Source organism: Nicotiana tomentosiformis, chromosome 1, assembly GCF_000390325.3.
Source record: "Nicotiana tomentosiformis chromosome 1, ASM39032v3, whole genome shotgun sequence".
In the NCBI taxonomy this organism is placed as follows: domain Eukaryota; kingdom Viridiplantae; phylum Streptophyta; class Magnoliopsida; order Solanales; family Solanaceae; genus Nicotiana; species Nicotiana tomentosiformis.
In genome coordinates, this window is record NC_090812.1 from 96,972,685 (window position 1) to 96,982,896 (window position 10,212).

Below are 10,212 nucleotides of genomic sequence, written 5' to 3' on the forward strand. Positions count from 1 at the left end.
ATTAGGGTATAATGTGATGTTAGGCTAAACTAGTCCGGTGTAGATATTATATTGTCGCCTTATGTCAAGTCGGTACAATTTTTCTCAAAAGGCCTCACATTAATAACAGATTCCTACACCTTATATGTAGGCTCTCAATCTTTTCAGCTACCAATGTGGAACTTTGTTCACACACCCAACAATCTTCCCCTTATTATGGCAACCGAAGTCCGCAACTAGCTTCTTTTTGTGTGCGCACCGTCCCGCACCATTACTTTGTCATCTTCAGACTCGTCCCGCCGAGCCGGAGCTTTGATACCATTTGTTGGGCTAAACTAGCCCAAATATACTTTTAACATGGTGTACGATTTTTCTCAAAATGCATCTAATCATTAAGAGATCCCTACACTCTTAGATGTATGCTCCCAATTTTTTCAGCTACCAATGTGGGACTTTGTTCGCACACCCAACATCAGATTTCATCTTTCTAGATTTTCAAGTCTGGCCAACATGGGATCTTTCTTTGGGTAAAAATCCGCTAAGGTCGAACCAACGTCAGAGACAAGCTAATTTTATAGTTATTGTGATTCGGGGATATCGTATTATCATCATATACAAAGGTGAGAATGTGAAATTAAATTTAATCGAACTATAGTAGGCAGACGCGAATGTAGCGTACTAGATACGGGTTCAACTGAACCCATAACTTTCGGCACGGAATAAAAATTTATATGTAAAAATTCATTAAAATTACAAAAATAGTAGATATGAACCATAACTTTAAAAATATAATGGGTTCAATGTTAAAAATCTTAAAATTGAACCAATAAGATTTAAATTCTGGATCCGTCTTTGAATTAGCAGGCATGTTGTCGCATCAGCAACTTGAAAGAAAACCTAGCTTTTGACAATAACATTGATTCTCCTTTAGAATAGCCCCCTTACTTTTCTTCATACATTGATCACTTAATTCACATGCTTTTTTTAAAGTTAATTACGTAGTCTGTCCTAGGGTTGTGCACTATTTGGGTCAACCCGAAAATTTGAACCTATCCGTATTATTTGGATTTGATTTTAGCTCTTTGGATCGGATTTCGTATCTTTAATTTGATTATTTTGGATATCGGATTGGAAACGGTTTGGCTCAATTTACATCCAAACCGATCCGAAACCCGAAATTTATATTTTACATATAAAAGTGAGGGGTGCCCTTTTAAAAATTCTAAGGTTTCTTTGTTATTTCTCTCACCGTTTTTGCCTTTTCTTTCCTTTCAATATTAAAAGTAAAAGATATGGAAATAAATGGGTTTTGCTACTGAAAATGGTAGGAGATAGCATTTTAAAATTATTTATGTATACGGTCGAAACTGATTTCGGCATTCGTGCGTCTGATCGAGGTGGGAACATAATGGACCGAAGAAAGTCTTTGTAATATCAAGGTGAGATCTGAAGAAGGCACGAACAAACTTCGAGTTTCGGAGTTGGATTAAATACCGAGCTCGAGTCCAAATCGAACTATACTAAGAAGCAGCGGAATCGAGCTTAATAACCAGAGGCCAACCAATATTGAACCCAGGTCAATACCGGACCCCCGAGTCAGCATCGAGCTCAAACCTGCATCGAGCTCTAAAACTAATACCGACCAACACCAAGTCCGATTAAGATCGAGCTTACAGACAAGAGTCGTTGCAGTCGCACTAAGGGAGAGAATCTCGGCTTGAATTAGGGAAAAATTGATTTATCATGAGTTCCCCACTATGTATTTTTATTTATATCTAATTAAAGTAGGATCCCCCACTATAAAGAGGATGGCTACATTTTTGTAAACGACAAGTTTTTAGCATACATTGTAACTCAGATATCATACATTCTCATATTGAAGAATTATCTTTTTTTAGCTTCATAGATTGATTCATCTTGCTTAATCCATAAATCGTCATCTTTTCAACTTTGCTTATTTTTCATTCTTTACAGTCAATATTCGATATTTCAACTTACTCTTATGATTTGTGTCAAGTTATACCACATATCCTTAGAATTACGTACAAATTCAACTCTATCCATTTTTCGGGTAAACAATTTATTTTAGCATCTTAATAAGGTGTACATCCGAAACGAAATCCGAAATATTTATCCGATCCAAACATCAAAATTCGATCCGATCCGAGTTTAATTTGGTTCGAATTTGGATTGCAATTTATAAAATCCGAAATTCAAAATTATAATCCGAAAGTCCGATCCTATCCGATCCATGAATAGGCCTAGTTTGTGCGGTCCATAAAGGAGGAGAAAGAGGCAGAAAACGATATATCGAAGAGCAAAGGACCTTACTTCTACCAGTAGCGGCAAATGCAGCTCTTCGACAACGACTTCACTCGAATCCAGTATTATATTCTACGGGGGAAAATCATAAAATATTCACCAAAAATAAGATCTGAACCTATATATATAACAAGTACAAAAAGCTTAGTGCTATGAATTTTAAGGTCGAACCTTTCAAGTTTAATTACTAGATCTGTCATTTGCTTCTACATCTTACATTTCATAAGGGCTTTTAATTTCTCACGATCTCCTACTCCAACCAAAGGTGTAGCTATACTTTTGGTGGGGGTCAAAAATAAAATAACCTTTTTGGTCGAAAGATTACACTGTACAAAAAGGGTAATTAAACCAAAAACAAAAATATTAATTATGCATATCCCTTGATGTAGGTTCATATCTTAGGTGTGACATTTTGTATATTCTGTTAAATCTCCTTATTCAGATTTATGGCTACACCATTGACTCCTGATTAACAGTCGAGTTTGCTCTCACAAATTATCTCTACCACAACCTTCATTTTTCCCTTCACCTAAATAAAATATTTTATGTAACTTACTGTGTTATATAAAATGTATTACAACTATCTTTAGGGAAGACAGACACCATTTTAAGTTAGAAAGAAAAACAAGCCTAGAATTATTTTCTTAGACCAAGGGAAAAAGATAGTGTCAGTTAGCTAGAAAAGATTAAGCTACAGGGAGTGACAATGAAAAAGATAGGGTGAAGCTTAGAAAGTGGCGTGCATTTTTTGTTGTCAAAATTAAAATAGTATTCGTCTGTAAATTTTCTGTGTATTTAATTGTGAATTGAGTATAGATTAGTAAATATGTGTGTAAATTGTGATTGTGTGAGTATGTGACCTGTGTGCTGTTGTGAGAATGATAACAATAGAAGATCTATCATGTTGGTTGCTTTTGCCTAATTTTTCTCCCTTTTCTTCAATTACGAAAAAATCATAAAAAATTTAAGTAACTCAAATCAAATTAATATAACTAATAATACAACTACGACAACAACAACAACAATAACATACCCAGTATTATCTCACACCGTGAGGTCTGTGGAAGATAGTATGTACGCAGACCTTACCCCTATCTTGTGAGGATAGAGACGTTGTTGACAAATTATTTGACAAAAATAAAGTTCCTTAAATCACATAAATAAACTAGGAAAAGGTATCTTTAAAGCTCCTTTGATTTAGTTTTATATTTTGTAAATAGTCTATCTAGTATACCTTAATTGTAGTTGAAACATGGTATACTATGATTATGGTATATTAAACTGCAAAGGGCCCACAACTAGAAATACAGACTTTTCCCACGGAAGAATCGGTGGAAAATTTGTGTGAAATTTCAATATTGCCACAACATTCTCAGGGGAGACTCTCAGTGGAATATGGCTGGTGGGAAAATAGTTTTCCAAGACATTCGTGGGTAATTCCTAAGGAGTTTCCCACTGAGGGCTTCACGAGAATTTGGTGGGGTCACATAGTGTATTGTCCCACGAACGTCGTAGAAAAAGTAAGATAATATAATAATTTAATTTTCTTAAGTTTTTCACCGAATCTGTAAAATGTATTAAAAATAATTTAGATATTTTTTTATTTTACACATGGAAGAAGTGGAAAATATTCGTAACCTGAAAATAAACATTTGAACATTCCCACGAAAATCAGTGAAAAATATTAAAATTCTCGAAAAAATATGCACTAAATTCTCACACGGTCGGTGAGAAATCCGTGAAAAATCTGGAAAATATTTTCATGGCCAAAATTATTTTTAGAACTACACCACCTACAACCAACAATACAAGACTAAATACAGTTAAGCATTCAAATACCAAATTCAACATGCAATCCAATTCATTTCATAAACAACACCTAATTCAATCCATTTCATAAACAATATCCAACTAAATAGAAAGTAGAACAAAAACTCAAAAAATCCAGTATTCAATATTCAACATCCAACTACCATCCAAGACAAACTAATACAAGAAACTAGTCCTTAGTTATCATCAGATGCTAGAGAACGGGGGCACAGAAAATGCACCAAATGCTAAGAGGGAGTTTATCTGAGACTTGAGACTTTTAACATCACTAGTGACAAGTATTCCATAGTTATCATCAATCGACTGATTTTGAATGAACTCCTCCAAACTTTCATTTAAAAGTATCCTGTAAAAAAAAATACAATTATTATAAAAGTAAACTTTATTAAAGAAAATTTATACAAGTATCTTTATTTCTCAAACGTTAAAGTGAAACACACGGGATTTAAGTAACTTCAAGTAAATGAAGCAAAAGTAGTCTTAAAACTTTAACCGAAAAAATTGAACTTATATACTACCAGCTTACTTCAGTATCTCGTTTCTTAAAAGACTTAATCAAATTTTCTAAGGCATGAATTCCACTATAATCTGTATAAGTAATAACTGTAAAGGAATATGAGACAAATTATTCTTAGTTACTTAACATAACCTGGGGTTGTTAAAATATAGAAGGCTACCATTTCTTTGTAACTACAACTGGTGTTCGATGCCGCAAATGTTCTTTCAATTACTGTAGCTTCCTGTAATCCAAGAAATTTATTATGTAAAAATAAGCTTTCTATGAAATGAACACTTGGTCAAGAAACAAACAATTCGCAAACTTTTATACACATTCACCAACAATTTGAGCACTTGGTATAGCAACGTCATTGAACTGAATTTGAAAATATTAACATGAGAGATAAAATACAAAGTAATTTTCTCGTACATGATAACAAATGAAATTTATATACAACTAGCTTACTTCAACATCTCATCTATATCTTGAGGGACTTACTCAAATCTTCTAAGACATGAATCCTGCCAGTATCTGTATGAATAACAACTGCAAGAGAATATGAAACAAATTACTCTCTGCTACTTTATGCAACTGATATTCGATGTTGCAAATAGTCTTCAATTATTGTAGCTTCCTATTATTTAAGAGACATGTTATATAAAGTTTTCTCTAAAAAAGTCTTGCCAAAATGAGTTAAGAAGATAACTTATCCCTCATTGGTATCATACCAACCCACCAATCCTAAAACCTTTTTGTTGGTGCAACATTTATCCCTCAATGGATGTGCATCACCTTAACATTATAACTAACTATCACCCCACAACTTCCATTTTACAGATCCGTGTCAAATAACCACGATATTACACTCACACAATAAAATCACAACATAAATTATGCTTCAAAATTCTAAACTTAGAATACTTCTAAACATGATTCAATTCCTCCGTGAAATCAAAATACACTCTAGAAAGAGGGAACAATTCGAATCCAACCAAGAAAGAAAGAAAAATGGTGATTTCCAATGTGTCAAATATGTCAGCACACAAAGAGATGGAAAGAGAGAATTAAGCAAGAAGACAGTACACTAGAATACATTCATACTGCTATTCCTGAAGGTGCTTGAGGTTGACGGTTGGGGTGGAGGGATTAGGATGATATAGAAAAATTGGGGAGGGGGAAATGAACAATGTTATGACTTATCGCAGGGAGTAGGGTTTTTTCCGGGGAGATTTTCGAGGAAAATTTTGGGGGAAGTTTTGCAAAAAAATATTTTTCTCTCTTTTCGAAATTAGTAAGTAAGTAGTAATTTTCTTTTTACCAAGAAAGAAAAAGTAATAATTTGTTTACATTCATTATAAATGTCACTAACTAAATATCATTTTATTACTAATTATGTGACGTTTAAATCAAATGTCACAATATTTTTTTTATTTTTAATTAAATGTCAGTATTTTTGTAACATTTTCTAACAAATATCGATAAATTATCTTTTTCCGACATTTATTATAAAGGCCATTAAATAAAATGTAACAAAATTTTGAAATTACTAGTATCATTTATTTAAATCCAAAACTTCTAATATTATGAATACAAGACATTCATGTGCATATTTTATGTAATTAATTTTTAATTTTACACTTATGGATTAGCGTGTATGTAGGTTGACACAAGACATTATTAAGCCATCTCAAGCTACCTCTCATTTTATCCTCAACATGTACTACTTGCAACTTTTAGTGAATGTAATTATTTTTATCTTATCTAATCCTGTTTGACCGTCATGCATCTTAATATTAGTATCTCTCCAACATTCATATTGGAATATGTTGGATTTTAGTGACTTAACACTCACTATCATATAATATTATCGATCTTATAACTATTATGTAGAATTTACCTTTTACTTTGATAGATATCCTTCTATCACATAATACTTCTCCATTATAACAATCCGATTTTAATTATATGAGTAATATTTTTATCTATTATTTCATTTTCTAGAACAATGAACTCATATATAGATATTAAATTGTTAGCATTTTAGCACCGCAATCTCACCTAGTCTCACCTCAACTTTACTCTTCACATGCTGATTAAACTTGTAGTGCGTATATTCGCTCTTAATTCTATTAGTCCTAAAACATTTACTCTCTAAGATATTTTTCTATAATTCAAGCTTTTATTTGACATCCTAAATAGTGGGGGTTATTAAACACCATAAATCGTACCGAATTCTAGTATTCTGGAAACCGCCACAATCTGATGCAATTCGCGAAAGTTATAAAAGACATCCACAATAAAATAGTCACAAAAAGAATTATATAGCGGGGGTTAAAATAAATACCACAAAATGATCTTATAGTGGGGGTTCTTATAACTCCCACAAATAAACCCCCACAAAATGAGATATTTTTTGGAGTGATTGTCTTTTAACAAAGTCATTATTTCTAAGACGAAACAAATAAAGACTTAGGTTTAATTAGACTATACATGCACAAGAGAACAACAATAATTTTTTCAAACCTAGGATTTGAAATAACAGAAAATCCCTAAGTTTCGAAAAATCAAAATCGAAAAAGGAGTGGGTGAAAGAGACAGAGAGAGAAAGACTTACCTGAAAATTGAGTGAGGTGAAGAATTCGTCGTTGGAGTGGAGAGACAGAGGGAGAAAATACGAAATAGACTAAGATAAAAGTAAAAGGTTATGTGAATAATAATAAAACTTTCTCACTACTTCCGTGAAAAATCTCCGTGGGAAAACTTTTCATAAAGCACAAGAATTCAAAATTCAAAATTTTTCGTTCACACAGAATCTGTGGGAATATTTGGAAACGTTTTTATTTTTATTTTTCCACTGTTTTCTCTGGAAATTTTTTTTAGTTTTATATAATTAATTTTTTAATGACTTTTTCCACCGAATCAAAGAGAACTAAATTACGCATATTTTTGCGCAAAAGCGTTCCCACGGATAGTCAATGGGAAACGTTATTGTTTATTCGTGGAAAAGAAATTTCACTTTTTCCATTGAATTTCGGTGGAAATTGCCACTAACAATTTTTCAGTGGGAAATTTCCATAGAAAAATGTTGTGTTTCTAGTAGTGGCCAAATATACTTCTGTATTATGAGAAAATATTTAAATATACCCTTCATTATACTTTGGGTCCAAATATATCCCCGCCGTAATACTATTAGTTCAAATATACATTTCTTCTATTAAGTTTGTCCAAAATAGACATTCAATCCTACGTGACACTGATATTTAATGAGATGGATGCCACGTGGCATGCCATCTCAGTGCCCCTAATCCATATATAAAAGACTAAAATTTGAAATACAATATTTTTCATGGTAGCAGTAATGGTGGCAATAGTGGTGGATGGGAAGGAAATTTTAGTGGGGTAAAATGGGTTAGGGGCGCTGAGGTGGCAAGCCACTTGACATCCACCTCAACAAATGCTAGTGTCACGTAGGATTAGATGTCCACTTTGGCAAATATAACGGAAAAGGGATATATTTAAACCAATAGCATAACGACATGGGCATATATGACTTTAAAGTATAACGAGGGGTATATTTAAACCTTTTCTGATAGTACATGAATATATTTGGCCCTTTTTCGTATATTAAATGATATTCACAAGATTATTGGTATATTGTGTAGTATACTGTGATTACTGTTGAATCGTGGTATAGTGTGATTAGTGGTATATTTAAAATAATATTCATAATATTCTTGGTACACTACATAATATATCATAATTACAGTAAAATCATGGTATATTGTGATTAATAGTTTGTTAAATAGTATTCATAATAGTCTTAGAGTAATGTATAGTATATCGTGGTTACAGTTGAATCATGGTATACTATATGGTATATCTAATATTCTTGGTATACTACATAGTATACCATGATTACTGATGAATTGTGGTATACTTTATTTGTGTATGTTAAGTGGTAGTATTCAAATATTCTTAGTGTGATGTATAGTATACCATGATTAATTGTTAAATCATGATACGATATAATTGAGTATATTAAATAGTATCCTCAATATTCTTGGTATACTATATATTGGTATACCATAATTCAATAATCATGGAATTCCAGTATTCTTGGTATACTACTTTTTGATATATCATAATTACTATTGAATCATGATATATTTTATTTGAGTCTGCTAAATGGTATTTTTAATATTTTTGGTATACACACATTGGTATAACATAATTATTGTTGAATCGTGATATACTTTATTTTAGTAGGTTAAATAATATACCAAATATTCTTAGTATACTACATAGTGTAGATTAGTGTTAAATTTCGGTATTCTCAATATTTGGTATACTATACATTAGTATACCATGATTAGTGTTAAATTATTGTATACATTGTTAGAGTACATTAAACGGTATACCCAATATTCTTAGTATACTACATATTGGTATACCATAATTACTGTTGAATCATGATACTCTTAATATTCTTAATATACTACAAATTGATATAATATAATTAGCATAGTATACCAAATGTTAGAATTCATCAATTTAACTAGAAAGAACAAAAAAAAGGTAAAAAATATTTTTAAAAAATCCTTAATTTCTTTAAAAAATTTATCTACAAATATAAAATAAAAAAATAAAAAAGAGTGACACCCTAACTATCGATAACTATAATCGATAAATGATTGTGTAAAATGTATTCCAATACTAATTTTCGGACTAGGTTATTTATCTAGAAAGAACAAAAATAAAAAGTAAAAAAAGTGATAAAAATTTTAATGGAGAAGTTTTATTGAAAAAATAATAGAAAAATAAAGATAAAAATAATAATTATAAGAATAAAAGTGACAGATAATTTGAACGAACAGAGTTTACTTCAAAAAATAAAATCTAATTTTTTTTAGAAAACTGCAAAAATATTATCTACAAATATTAAATAAAAAAATAAAAGAATCAAAACGAGCAACGTGGTAACTCTCGGTAATCATACAGATTATGTAGAAAATATGTCAGTACAAATGTTAAGACTCAGTTATTTATTAAAAAAATAAAATAAAAATAAAAATAAAAGAAAGTGATAATAGTTTTTGGTGGAAGAATTTTACTAACAAATAACAGAAAAAATTATGATTAAAAATAATAATGAAAAAGGAAAGAAAAAGTAACAAAATATTTTGGACGGAGAGATTTTATTGAAAAGAATAAAATTAAGAAAAATTAAAAAATATACCCAAAAAAAATTAATAGTAGAAAATAAAGTAAAAAAGAGTGAGAGAGTTACTACAAGAAAGAAAAAAAAAAAGGAATATTAACTAAAAAATAAGAAAATAAAATAAGAAAAAATGAATAAGAGTGCATAATTTTATTAGAAATAAAAATAACAACAAAATACGAAAAAATAAAAAAAGACAAAAAGAAAACCTGGAAAAAAAAATAAAGAAAAGAAGGAGAAGGATCTTTGACGAAGCCTAGGCATAGAAAAGTGGGGGCAGCCTGGTCTAAAAATTTTCAAAAGGGGCATGTTTTCTCTTCTTTTTTTTTTCAAAAAGAGGAGCATTTAGGTCATTAAGTATTTA